Raw genomic sequence first — 14325 nt, forward strand, 5'->3', positions numbered from 1 at the left:
GCCCGAAAATTCAGTGAGGTTTTTTCTTCCTTCTTCCTCTGTTGTTGCTGGGTTCTGATTACTTCCATCTGGTTGCGGCAGCTTGACTGGAGTCTCTAAAAACAAAACAAAACAAACAAAAACCCTTCCTACCAAACACACAGGCACCGAACCTAGAAGGCTGCTTCGCTTCTCACCAGCAGGCGCCCAGAGGGCGACTCGCGCAAGTCGCGGCGGGGGGTGCGCAGGACGCACCCCGGCACCTGCGCGCGCCGCTGGCCGCCAGAGGGTCGGCGCAGAACCAGCCCCCCTAGAGCCAGCCTCCCGTCCCCCGCTTCCGCCCCGGCGCCCGGAGAAGCGGGCGCACTGGGAACGGCGACCCGGGCATCTCCCGGCGGAGGGGAAGAGGGAGGCGGGGAGGGCGGGGGATTTCAGAGATTGAAAACAGAGCCTTCCCCGCGCCTCGGCTCCGGAGCTCATCTGACTTGAGTTAGCGACGCATCCCCGCCCCCAGCGCCTTAAAAAAAGTGTTGGAGACTGGCGCGCTCCTCCGTTCTCTGCTCGAACTTTCTTAGTAGGTGTGCTCTCTCTCTCCCAGGCGCTGGAGGAGGGTCCTCGGCCGCCCCTCCCCTCCGGGTCTCCCGGGTCCCCTCCGGGCGGGGGCGCGCGGCGCGGGCGGGGGCCCGGCGCCCGGTGTGCTGCAGCCGTGCGCGCGGGGGCGCTGCGCCGTGCGGGCGCGCGGCGGGCCGGAGCGCGGGAGTGTCGCAGCTCGCCAGCCGAGGCAGCACGGCTCCGCGGACTTTTTTTCAAACTCCCATCAATGAGTCTTCGAGGAGGAGCGGGAGGCGGTGGCGGCGGCGGCGGACGCGAAGGAAGGCGAGGAAGAGCCGGAGGAGCGGGAGGAAGGAGCGCGGGCCGCGCGGCGCGCCGGGGCCTCGGGGAGCTGCCCGCTCGCCGGCGGTAGGGTGGCCCGGCCCCCGCCCGCCTCTCGGTCCCCTCCCCTGCCTGGCCCGCCCCGCCCCGGCCGGACTGAGTCCCGGCACACGGCAGCCCGCGGCGGCTCGCCGCGCCAGCCAAGTTGGGATGGGGGCCCGCAGGCACCGCTCGGCGCCCCGGAGGCCACCTGCGTGCTAGAGGCAAACTTTTGTCTCCCTCGGTAAAGTGGCTTTGGCCTTCTTTTGCTTGCTTTTCGTCGCGAAGTGACCCCTACTCTGGCCAACGCCGGGCCGAGGGGATGCTGCGTCGTCTCGGAGGGTCCCTCGGCCGGGTACCCGCGCCACGGCACGGGGATCCGGGCACCGGGCCAGCGGGCAGCCCGGGTCCGGGTTCGGGCCAAGCCGGGCGGGGACGTAAGGGGGGTCCGGGGACTAGGAACTCGTGGCCAGGGGGCGATTTTGCATCCCCCTTCCCACCTGGGGGAAAGAGTCAGTCTTCTTGGGGTGCGCGGCCAGCCGGCCTCCACGCCGTCTCCACCTCGCGCGAGCCCTGGGCTGTTTTCTCGGGAGGTGGGGGTAGCGCCGGAGGCTGGGATGCTGCGAAGCTCCAGAGGTGGGCGGTGGGAGTGTGTCTCCGGGGAGTGTGCCGGGGGTGGAGGAGCTGCAGCCAGCCGCTGCGAACTTCTAACTGCACTTCTCCGCGCAGCCCGTCCCGAGCCCTGCCTTTCTTTCTTTCTCGCTCCTTCCTCCCCCTCGTCAGGCCCTGTTGCCCCCTCCCCCTCGGTCAGGCTCTTCCCTCCGGCCTCCCTCCTCGCTTCTCTCCTCCGCCTCTATTGCCCTCCGCCCCAAGAGCCGCTTGACTTCCCGGAGGGATCCGCGCGTAATCCCTCGCCCTTTCCTCGGGTCCCCCCCCGCCCCGCACTTTCTTCCCCGCCCCCACTCATCGTTCCCCGCCCCCCCCCCCGGCAATCTCTCAACAAGTATATTTGCAGAGGAATTTGAAAAATCCACTACTGCAACTTGATCTGTGTGTGATGGATGGGGAGAGGCGCGGGGAGAGTTGGGCGCCAATCCTATTAAGGGTTTAGAAAGGGGAGCGTTTTCCCCGGACCGGGGCGGGGGGGCGTGTAGAGGGGGGAGGAGGAAGGGGGCGCGTGCTTGTGTGTGTGAGTGTGAGCGCGCCTGCCGCGTCGGGGAGCTGGAAGTCCACGCATCTCGGCGTCGTTTCAGCCCAGCAGTAATTGCTGTCATTTCCTAGGAAACCCGACTTTTACTGCGCGGGGAACTCGGGACGGAGCCCGTGCGCTTCACCCCGGGTGACCGGCCGCAGGGACGCTCGTAGGCTTTGGGTCTCCCCCAGGGGGCCTTCCTCCACTCGCCTCTCTTTTGTGTCATTTTGATGTGGCTTTCCGAGTTGATCCCGGCTGGAAAAGTAGACCTTTCCTTGGAGTCTGGTGCCGGGCCCCGGGGGTCCTTCCTGCGCTCCTCTGCCCTCCGGCCCGCGCATCCCGGGCGGTGCTCGGCCTGCGGCGCGGACTTTGCAGCCCAGTGGCCGCGGCCGCGGCCGCGTCCTGGGCCCCCGCCCCGCCGCCCCCGCCGGGCGTGTGAAGGTTTAATCCCGACAGCTCCAGATAAAGGAGCAGTTGTAAAACGCTCATACGCTGTTTGCTGACGAGGCTCAGGGGGATGTTGGAGAATTTGAAAGTAAACGTTTCCCTCGCAAGCGGCATAAAATAGTGTTTAAGCAAATATTGTATCGGCGTGCTCAGGGGGCTCGGTGCCAGAAAGGAAAGTAAATAAACGGTGAAATCCAAAATGTACAGCCGTGGAAAGCCACGGAATAGGCGGGCTCGCCACCGGTGCCCCCGTGAGACCTGTTTGCTCTCGTCACCTTGCCTGCGAGACCCTTCCCCGCCCATTTCCTTACCTTGCCTGGGGGTTTCCTTCCCTCGGTGGCTTCCCCGTGTGGGCGCCTGGGAGCGGCTTTGCACTTGGCTCTGCCGGGAAAGAAGTCATTGTGTGGCTCCCTGGGCTGGTCTCCCCAGGGCCGGGGAGGGCGCCCTGACTATGCCTGGCTGCTTTGAGTTTTGGTGCCCTTTAGGCTCTCCCCAGCTTCTGGTCCGCCCGGGGGCAGGAATTCTAGACCCTAGCCTCTAGGCCACTGCAGTCACATCCCTGCGGAACCTCCCTGGTCCCTTTCTTCCTTCATCTTTCTTGCTTTCGTTTTCCCAGACTTAGTGCTTCCCTCTTACAGCTGAGGGTTACAGGAAATCATGGAGATGTTCTCCCCCAGATTTTGGGTCCCACTCAAACCCAGACGGATGGAGAGTTGTCGCTTGTCAGAGCGCTTCAGAGTTAGTTCAAGTCTGTGATATTTAGGGTGGTTTGTATTTGCCCTTTGCTGGGAGAAGTACGCTCATTTCATGAGGTTAGTTAGTGATTCTAGGGGGATTTAAACTAAGGCACTGGAGGTGAGGAGCCCACTCGGCCAGGAAATAGCCCTCAGGTGACCCGGCTGTCTCTTGGGTTGGCATCTGAGTGACAGATTATAGTCAGAGCAGTCTGTTTTCAAAGTCAGTGGGCGAGGATACCAGTGGGAGGGAGAGAAACATTTCCAAAGCAGGGCTGGGCTCACCGGAACAAGGCCGGACTGGCTGTTAGGGATGGTTTTTTATCTTCCGTGCGGATTGTTTGGAGGGGAATTTGCACAGGGTTCAGACTACTTCAGCAGGGCCTCCCAGGCTGCTTCCAAACTCACACTGACCCTGCCCGTGGCCTTGGAGGGGACTCTGGGCTTGGCCCACTTTGAAGGGTGTGTGGGGTTAGAGAGGCCCTTCTGGCCGGGCGGCCTTAGAAAGGCGGGCCCGTCCATGTTCTCAGGGATGCTCCAGCCCACCTGTGGGGGGGACACTGAACAGAGAGAATCCTTTGAGTTGCCTGGTTGGAAGAGGGGGCCGCAGGGCCGCTGGCCAGCGACTCCTTGCCCGGCTGCGGGGGCCCTGGGGGCTGTGTACTGTAGCTGGCTTGTTTGCACTGCAGACTGAAAGATACACAAATACTTCATGCTTTGTGTACTCCCACACGTGCCCTGTACACAGTGCAGCCCCTGGGGCTGGATTAGCCAACCCCGGGATTCAGCAGGCCGACTGACAAAATTGAATATTTGCCTGATAAACGCCCTTCTTACAGCAGGGCCTCTCTTGACCACCCGGGGAAGGGCGGGGGGACCGTCACCCCACAGATGCCAGCGATTCCCTCTAACTGGGACCAGGAGGTTGTCATGCACACTCTGAAAGGCTTTGTGACCCCTACACACCCAGCTGGCTTGTTCAAGCGCAAAACCCAAGTCCCACATCCTTGTGGACTCAAGGGGTAGGGCAGCCTGCCTTTTCCTTGGGCAAGTGTGTGTTCAGCCGGGTTTCCTTTCATCTGAATGACGCTCGCTTCTGCTGGTGACTCTGGCTCCGGGGAGGTGGAGCCACCTGCCCTGCTTCTTTAGGATGGGGTGGGGTTCTACCTGTGCCTGGGCCTGTTTCCCGGTACGCGGGGACAGCCAGGCCAGGCCAGGTGGACCTAGCCGTGGACCACTGCAGCTGTACCTGCTGGGCCCTTTGAAATGGAACCCTGGGGAAGCAGCTCCCCACCCCCCTTCTTCTTTTCAGTAAGTGTCAGAGGCTCGCACACGTGAAACACGTGAAGAATGCCAAAGGGAGAAACTGTATTCTCAGATTCCAGAAAGTACAGAGAGGCCGCAGAGGTGATTGTACTAGCCACCAGAATAGGCAGCAATTTCAGTGAACGAGGCTCGCTGGCTTCTAAAGAAGGCTCCCGGGAAGGGAGGCTTCTCTGTAATTGTGGCCTCAGGCTCGTTTAAAAGACGGTTTGGGAAGGGGTCCTGTTTGTTGTTAGGCAGTGTCTTCTGGTAAAGAGCAACAGCTTCATGGGTTTTAAATAAATACTTGCCACCAGCTTCAATACTGTTACGTATTCCCAAATGAATCTGAGTGTTTGCTGTGGACCGTAAAGGATTTAAAAAAAAAATCATTGATCATTGTTGTTAGATTTTGAGGGTGACCAAAACATCCTTAACCTACAAAACTATGTTTAAACCCCTGGGAAAATGCACCAGTGATACCAGCAGACTTTCTGCATGTTTAGTATATTATTTTACCCAATTCCTTCATCAACAAAAGCACCCTCAATATAGCGGTTTGTGTTCTGATTCTGGCTTCTTAAAAAAAACGCACATGGGGGAAAATAACTCACTTAAGATGTGACCAAAGAGTTCATATTAAACTGTTTCTGAGATTTTTGGTTTCAAGTGAAAAAGTTAATGTGGTTTTATGTGTGTGTGTCGTTTAAAAAAAAAAAGGTTGCTGGGAAGTGTGTTTTAACTGTGAGTGCCCTGTTTCAGGCATTAGCATAAGAAAAAAGTTTTAGTGCATTTCCCATTGTCTTGAATGAAGAGTTTCAGCAAAGGGAGGGAAAGCCGCGAAAGGGTGGTGGTCCATTGAGATTCTTGGGCAGCCCGGGCTCGTCGTCTGCCCCTGAAATCTGTGATCGGATAGCACTTTCATCTCACGTTTCCACCCTCCGGCCTTTTTCACACGTTCACTTTTTGTCAAGGTTTATTGATTATGTTTTCTTCTCTGCAAATCTGTGGAAAATTTAATGAACCAAACACAGCAGTGAAATAAAGGGGGCTTTTTATTCATTAGCAAGGGATTGATTTCCCCCCTCGGGCCGAGGGCCCCTGGCCTCCAGCAAGTGAGGGAGGGGGTGGGGAGGAGGCGGGTGGCCCTGCTCGGGGCTGAGGCGGGGCCTCCCCGGCCTGCGGCCTCCCCGCAGACCAGCACCGGCTCAGCCCTGGACTCTCGGCCCCGGTGAACTTAGAAGCTCCTTCCTGGTGGGTGTTCCGGGCCAGCCCCAGCCGCTGCCCAGACGCCCGCCTCGACCTCGGGGGCCGGGCTTCTCCGCGATCGGGGCTCCCTGGGCTTCGGGGCGGGTGGAGGCGGGGGATACTTGTCTTCCCCACCCTGACAAACCTCTCGACTGAGTGAGTGCCTGGGCCTTCCCGGGGACACAGTTAAGTATGGCCCTTCCTCCAGCCCCGACTCTCAGACCTGTAATTGAGCAAAGCCCCCGGTGTGATTATGCTTTGCTGACTCGGCTGGCTTTGGATCCGCTTCCCTCCACGGAACAGGGTGAACTTTAGCTTTTTGCAGAGGCTTCCTGGGCAGACTGCACATCTGTCTGTCTGTCTGTCTCCCCTACTCCCCCATCTCCCGTCTTCTCTGCCCGCTTTGTTTCCTTCCCTTCTTTCTTTCCCCCTTTCTTCTCTCTCGCGCCCTCTCTGCCCCTCCCCTCCCCGCCCTGGGTCTTCCTTCTCTCCTCCCTCCTGTCTTTTCTTTCTTTCCCTCCCTCTCCTCCCCGCCCATCTCCTCTTTCCTTGGGCATCTTTTTATTTCGCTCCCCCTCCTCCCCCTCCTTCCTCTCCCCGCCCCCCTCCAATTTCTGCCCCGCGGAGGGCTGGCCGGGAGGCCTCCGGGACGCGGCCTGCCCAGGCCGTGGGGACCGTGGCCGCGTCCGGGGATCCCTCTGCTCTCCGAGAGCCCGCGCGCCGGCCGCGCCGCATCCCTCCCACCTGCCCGCCCGCCCGGTTTGTGGCGCCCGAACAATGGCCACATTGTCCCGGCCGCCCCGGCGAGTGGCGGCAGGCGGGACCCTGCTCGTGGCGGCTCGGGAAGAAAGCCAGCGGCCCAGATCCAGATCGGCCGCCTTTGTCGCCGGGTGGGAGACCGCAGCGCCCGGGGGAGCCGGCGCCCACCTGGAGAAGGCGCTTCTCGAAAGGGCGCCCTCCCTGCCCACGGCCGCTGGTCCTCCCTGCCCCTTCCCAGTGGCTCCCCTCCCCCTTCTCCGAGAAGGGATTCATTCGACTTTAGGTGACAGTTTGCAGAGTGAATTGAGAGCATTTCGCTAGAGCCAGGAGAAAAGGGGCCACGTTGCCAAACTTTTGGCGGCATCCGAAACTTCTTCCGTAAGGCATCTGCGCGGGTGCCGAAGGCCCCCTTTTGCCCTGACCCCCACCTTCCCCACCGGGGCAGGAAAGGAATGGTGGTCTCTCAGAACAGTATCCCCCCCACCTCAACCCATTCGCCTTGACCTGTAGGGATTCAAGACCTCTTAGCGCTCAGAAAAAGAAGGATCTTTGAATGCTTAGGATGTGAAAAGAGCATCCGTCCCTGCGTCCAAGCATGACGCTTAGCAATGCTCCTTTGTGTGGTGGACAATGCAATAAGTCAGCCCTACTTTTGAGCCACATTTATAAGGAACTGTAAGGGCCGCTCAAGTACACTTGTGCTAAGTTGAATTGATTGAAATTTAATGGCGGTTAGTGGCGATGAATGGTAATGATTTCCCAGCGTATCTTTGGCATACTTGACATTAATAACAGTGTGTGTGTGTACCCGCACCGGGAGCCTGCCACACACGTGAGGCGGTAGCATTATTCATTTCCGGAGATGCCAGTCCTTTGCCTCCTTCCTCTCCTGAAATCCTTTTCCTTCTCACCATAATTCAGTTAGTTGTTCAGATGATTTTTTAAAAAACAGCAAAGGAAAAGAAGGAAAGAGAAAAATCTTTCTCCATTGAGTTCGTACATCATTTCAACATAATTTTGTGCTCATGATTTTTTTTCAATTCCTACGTAAATCAGCTTCTCATATACCAAATATGATGAATTTGTTTTAGCTGCCATCATGAATTAATGTTATGCAAATAGAAGCTTTGCAGGTGAAATGATTTACTTAATAATTTCAACTTCTAATATTTAAACTCATTCATTATGTTGGGAGTTAAAAAAGAACACAAGTCCATATTTTTAAACCTGCGTTGGGGGAGATTGCTATGCAAGTATTTGCAGTGTAGGCAGGCCTTGAAGGCCAGAAAATAGCTCTTCATGTGTTGATTCTTTCTTGGATAACCTATAGTTCACCACGCGGTGGCTTAAGAAGCAGGGGCTAGAAGTCTTAACAAGTGCCGTCTGTGGGTGGGACAACACAAAGGCATTGAAATAAATCCAAGGTGACCATCACGGTGATATACCCCCGGGACTGAACATGCTCTGCTCTGGGAACTAAGAAGGGCTTCGCTTTTGAACTCGTCTTGACTGAGCCGGGTGGTGAAGGGTGAAGGGGCTCTGATGCCCCCTGCCCTCATCTTTGTCATTTGCTGGTTGAGACCATCTTAAGAGCAAGTCTTTAATGCCTGCCCATGAAGGTAGCAGTGATATAAAAAGTTGGGCAGAGGACTGCCACCGCCCCCCCCCCCCCAATTCTAGGGAGACTTCCTTATGTGTGTCATCTTTTCAGGATGCTTTCTTCTGGAAAAAGTTGAGGAAGAGAGTAAAAGGGATGGATAAATGCCCCGTGATGAGTAAGGAGCCCAGACCCTTGGGGTTACATTTGGGAGAGTGACACCCATCACTCAAGAGCTGGGTGACCCTGTGCCAGTCGCTTGGCCTCTCTGTGGAGGGGAGGAAGCTAGGCAGATGTGATCTCTCAGATCCTGCAGCTTCACCAGCCTGGGAGCCAGCACAGCCGGCCTCTCGCAGCTGTCTTTAAGAATCAGACCTCAGGCAGGGTGGGGGGACCAGGGTCTGGACAAAGTCGGGGGTCTGGGTCTTTGCCTCTGCTTCTGGGGAGAGTGAAGTGAGGCCCTCTCAAGGAAGCTGCCCCCGCTTCCCATCTCCCCCTGCCTGTCACTCTGCCTAGTCAGCTGCAGTGCTCGGGGCACCTCCGGGATGTGGTCACAGGGTGAGCGGGGATAGAGTGGACTAGGGGACATTGGTGTGGGTGGGGGAAGCACTCGGCAATGCCTTTTCAGACCCTCCTGAAATGTGTCTCGGCTCTCTGACGATAAGGGTCGAGTTTTGACTTGCTGTCTCCAAAAACTGAGGTCATCGTGATCGGATGATGGGTTGAAGGTTCATCACTCAGCCGTTTCTGCAGACGGCAGTGGGTTGTGTGGGGTTGATACATTGTGTGTCCAGGCAGCGACAGCGTATTTAGGGCTGGCCCTCACCGCCTGCGAAGATCAAGGTGAGGGGACGTCGCTGGGCTCGCTGGCTGAGGGCGCCTCGTTTCTGTAGGGGAAGAAGGAGTCTGACTCAGCAGTTACTCAGTCAGGAGCTGTCAGGTGTGCTGACGGTAGGAGGGAGCAGGATGGCAGGGTTTGAATGTAACTCAGGTGTCTTCGTCTCTAGAAGATGTCACACACATAATGTCCTATGTTACTCACATGCATGATGTAGTATGTTAGGCTGCTCTTCCGGTTAAGTGTGAATGTGGTGTGTGTGATATCTCTGTTCATGCTGATATACGTATATACCAGGAAGTTTTTTAACTACCAGGTCTCTTTATGAATTAGATATTTTTCTTCTCCTAAGATGCACTTAAACAAAAAGAGAAATAGCATAAGAGAGTGAAGTCAGAACTGGAAACGAGCTATAGAGGCAAATCTAAGAAAGCCTCCAGCGGGCTTCCAGCCAGGGATTCAGACGGAAAGCTGGGGAAATATGCAGATTCTCGGGCCCCCATGGAGACCCTATTGAATGTGAATTCCTATGGAGGGCACCCTGAGATCCTCCTTTTATCAAGACTCTTTAGGGCGGGGTGATGGGAATTTAGTGATTTCTTTCTGTGACGTCCTTCACTTCCTCTGTGATTTTTGCATTAACAAAGGGAGAACGTTTGCTTCTTTAAGCCTGGATGGATAACTCAGGATTTAGACTTTCCAGCTATTTGCTGCACTGGAGGTTGGGGCACACAAACTAGCTGAGAACTGAGCTGCTTCTCCTCCAGAACAGCACAGAGAAGTGGGCTCTCTTTCTGAGACTGTCAGGTGGCTGCGGCAGTCCCCTGGTTTGCTGTGAAAGATCCCTGAAGACCCCAGGAGAAACCGCAGAGCAGCGAGCTTATTAAATCAGCACCTTCGTTTCTGTGCCGTGGGTTCTTGGCCGGAGGGTCCCTAGGATCGCTCCTTGGTTTTCTCCTGTATAAGAAACTACCTGTGCATCATGATGGCTGTCTCACTGCTTCAGTGGCCAGAAGTCAGTCCCTCTTTGGGTCCAGTTCTGTGCTGCCGAGTTTGAGCAGATCTTTGGGAAGTGTGACCCCCCACTGAGGTTTGACCGAAGGGCTTGCCTGTGCTGTCTTTATGGTTCCCTGGGAAGGACAGAAAGGCTGAGTGAGGAGCTGGTGCAGGCTGGCATGCCCTCCCAGCCGTGGTGGCCTCAGGCCTGGTGCTGCAGGACGTCCGCCTTGAGGAGGAGGGGCTGGTGGAGTGGCCTGGCCTCTCTGCCCAGGTCCACCGTGAGGGAAGCTCGTGGCTGAGGTGGTCTGCGGCGCTGGCTGGCATCTCGCCCCCAGCTCACAGCATCCGCTGCCTGCATCCTAGCCGTGGCGTCAGCATATTTCAAGAACATCCCGTCTCCTCACTAGGACTTGAGTCTCCTTCAGAGGGAGAAGGCAAGAGAGATTCCAGAAGGAGTCTCTGACGAGTACAGGGCAGCTGGGTCATCAGGAAGGGCGCGGCTTCTCAGCTTAGAGTGGGCGTCCTGACAGCTGCCTTCCAGGTGTGTCTTAGTGTGAGATGGGGCTCTGAGTGGGAGCCTGGCGTCGCCCTCGCTCAAGGGCAGGGTCCCGGGGATGGTGGCCTTTCCTGTCCCTGAGGTCCAGCTGGCCTTGGAGACTTGGGCTCTTGGGTGTCTCTGGCTCTGACGATGTGGACCAGCTTTGGGGAGCATTGCGATGTGTACTGTCCTGGCCTGCACACTGTTGGCTTTCTGTTAATATTTCAAGTGCATGTGGGCAAGGACTTCAAGAGGGACTGGAAAGGGACCACTTCCGTACATTTGAAGCTGGGCCTTGTGGACTCACCCCGTCCACTCTGCCCTGGGTTCCGACTGCGGCCGCTTGGAGGCATCGGGCTGATGGGGAAGTGCGGTCTTCTTTCCACGTTAGCTCAGTTCCTCTGCTCGGTCTAGACCCCCAAGGGCAGATTGAGGGCACACTGCCCGGCGGCACCCCGGCACTAGGAGCCCAGTGGGAAGTGCGGTGAAGGCTGGTGGCATTTCCATCTCCCCTGAATCTCTGGTGTCCAGCATCTGGGTGCCGCATCCGTGTCCAGATCCGGCCCTCAGTCCCGGGACCCTCGGGCCCCCAGGACCCAGCCTAGCTGTTTTACCAAGAACAGCTAAGGCCCCACGCTCTAGGGCGGTGCTCCTTCATTGACACCCCTCTTCCCATCCTCCAGGGACCCCCCCCTTGAGCAGGCGGTCGCTGGTGGGCAGGAAAGATGGAGGTGCCATCAGGCTGAGGGCCCCTTTGAAATCTTTTTTTAAAAAATAAATTTATGTTATTTATTTATTTATTTATTTCTGGCTGCGTTGGGTCTTCGTTGCTGCGCGGGGCTTTCTCCAGTTGCGGCGAGCGGGGGGCTACTCTTTGTTGCGGTGTGCGAGCTTCTCACTGTGGTGGTTTCTCTTGTTGCGGAGCACGGGCTCTAGGCACACGGGCTTCAGTAGTTGTGGCACGTGGGCTCAGTAGTTGTGGCTCGCGGGATCTAGAGCGCAGCCTCGGTAACTGTGGCGCACAGGCCCAGTTGCTCCGCGGCATGTGGGATCTTCCTGGACCAGGGCTTGAACCCGTGCCCCTGCATTGGCAGGTGGATTCCCAAGCACTGTGCCACCACGGAAGACCCTATCTCCTCAAGCATATTTTATTTTACTCTCTTTATTACGTTGTTGGGCATTTAGGTTTTTTTCTAGTTTTTGTTATTGTAGATAACACTGGAATAGACAGACATCTTTGTGTGTAAATGTTTACCTGAGATTCTAATTCCCTAGAATAGACTTTTTTTTAAATATTTTTTTTTAAAATTTATTTTGATTGCATCGGGTCTTAGTGCGGCAGGCGGGCTCTTGGTTGCGGCATGCACGCGGGATCTAGTTCCCCGACCAGGGATGGAACCCGGGCCCCCTGCATTGGGAGTGTGGAGTCTTACCCACTGGACCACCAGGGAAGTCCCTAGAATAGATTCTTAAAAGTGGAATAACTTGGTGGAAGTATTTGCACAGCTGTTCTTGAGGCCCTCAGTAGGGTTTAGAGGATTTCCAGTAGTAGTTTTCTAGCTTTTGGGGAGAGATGTGAGATGTCAGCTTGAGATTCTCAGAACAGCTATGTACAAATCAACGTAGAGTAATTAGTTGAGTGCCTTCTGCCTGCCCAGTGACTTGCAAAATACGGCCTCATTTTGCAGATGGGTGACCTGAGTCTCAGAGACATCGGATAATCCCTGCGTTTCCCTGAGCAGTGGGAGGAAGAGCCCTGGGCAGAGGCTGGTGCCCAAACCAGGACCCTCTCCCGGAGCTGGCTTCTGAGTGCCGCCCTGGCGCCCCCTGTGCAAACGCCTCAGCACTGATTCTCAACCGCGGCTGTTTGTTCCCCAGGGGATATTCGCTCATGCCTGGAGTCAGTCAGCTAGCACTTGCTGGTTTTGGCTGTCATAACTGGCGGGGGGCGGGGGGTTGCTCCTGAGATCTAGTGGGTGGAGGCCGGAGATGCCGCTCAGCGGCCCGCAAGGCGCAGGGCCTCCCCCGCGACACAGGATGGTCCAGCCCAAATGTGCCGATGCTGAGACTGAGTGACCCTGGGTGGAGGTCGCCGGCAAGGCCTGCTGTAGGGTTTCCCTGCCTGGCTGACACAGCAGGACGCTGCGGCTGGGGCTTCGGAGCGGGCAGCCGTGCTTTTTCACACCTCACTCTCTCACCAGGCTGGAAGTCTTCAACCTTCTTTTCTGTGCCCTGAATTTGAAACAGTGCGGCAGTTGCCATCAAGAGGAATTCCTTGTGCAACCCATCAGTCAATCCGCTAGCACTTACTGGAGCGTCTGTTATGGGCCTGGCTGTGTTAAGCTCACTGCCCTAGGCTCACACCTTGCTAACTTGGTTAGGAGCTGGCGGCCATCGAAATCCCAGCCGATTTCTCCAGTGTGCATCTGTCCTCCTCCTGTATCCTCCATGTCTAGCAGGAGCCTACTTTAGGAGAGCCAGGAATTGGCTGGTGTGACCTCAGAAGGCAGTTACCTAGGAATACGAGCCCGGAGCAGATACCGCTTCAGCTGTCATCTGGGAGAACCTGTCTGCTTTCCCGGCTTCAGGCTAAGTTTCCTACTTAACAGTGAATTTTGTACCGGCTTTTCCTGGCTAGTCAGGGATCATAGAGTCCTGGGTCCTAATAGTGAAAAGCCCAGGGGTGGGGGCCATTGGCGATGGGTCATTTATTTAACGAAACAGTTGTGCCTGAGTAAGTCTGGGAAGGCTTCCTCTAAGAGGCCAGTGTCACTTGGAGGATGAAGTGTAGGGAGGGGACCCAGCAGGATACAGAGGGGCCCTTTATGAGAGCCTGGGGTGCTTTGAGGGGCAGGCTTTGTGATTCCAAGGATGGCTCCACCAACTTATTGTCAGCCGTGGTTTATCTTCATCCAGGATGTGAGGTATAAACATGCAGGGGACTCAGGTTCTTTCTGGGACTGAAACATTTGGGATCTGATGTGCAACAAAGTGATTATCACCTTTCCCTTTTCATTTTCCTCCTTTTGGGTTTGGGCCAACTTCATTTCTCAAGTTGTTTTTTTTCTTACGGTTAGGCTTTTCCCTCTTTTGTGGAAAAGAGGGAATTCCCAGCAAATATGCACATACCTCTTCTCATCCCACCAACTCTTGCCCATCTGTAGGCAAGGGATATGGTGTCTGACCCTGCCTCCACCTATTCTTGACCTGCTCCCTAAAGATAACTCCCGCTCAGGGTCTGTTGGAGGGAGTGATGGGTGGAAAAGGGATGAGAGGGCTTCCCTGGTGGCGCAGTGGTTAAGAATCCGTCTGCCAATGCAGGGGACACAGGTTCGAGCCCTGGTCCAGGAAGATGCCACGTGCCGTGGAGCAACTAAGCCCATGTGCCACAGCTACTGAGCCTGTGATCTAGAGTCTGTGAGCCACAACTGCTGAGCCCGTGTGCCGCAACTACTGAAGCCTGCGCACCTAGAGTCTGTGCTCTGCAACAAGGGAAGCCACTGCAATGAGAAGCCCGTGCACCACAACGAAGGTAGCCCCCGCTCTCTGCAACTAGAGAAAACCCACGCGCAGCAACAAAGACCCAATGCAGCCAAAAATAAATAAAATAAAATAAATTAATTAAAAACAAAAAGGGATGAGAAGATGAACCTGGTTTTCAGAACACTCTTGAGTATGATCCTCAGGAACACTTGCAGTGATTTAAGAGTAGTAGTTGTCATGCATCCCACCATCCATCCACCCACCCATCCATCCATCTATCCATCCATCCATCCATCC

At 56.1% G+C, this 14325-nt stretch overlaps 1 protein-coding gene across 1 annotated transcript in view; it reads left to right on the top strand.

The window, feature by feature from the left end:
* Positions 1-1015: 1015 nt before the first annotated feature.
* LOC137757826 (zinc finger protein GLI2-like) overlaps positions 1016-14325 on the top strand; it is a 248414-nt gene continuing 235104 nt past the window's right edge. Inside the window, exon 1 of the mRNA XM_068534388.1 lies at positions 1016-1135. The gene's annotated coding sequence lies outside the window, so the exon portion shown is untranslated. The remainder of the gene's footprint in view (positions 1136-14325) is intronic.

This window comes from Eschrichtius robustus, unplaced genomic scaffold (genome assembly GCF_028021215.1).
Source record: "Eschrichtius robustus isolate mEscRob2 unplaced genomic scaffold, mEscRob2.pri scaffold_502, whole genome shotgun sequence".
Taxonomy (NCBI): domain Eukaryota; kingdom Metazoa; phylum Chordata; class Mammalia; order Artiodactyla; family Eschrichtiidae; genus Eschrichtius; species Eschrichtius robustus.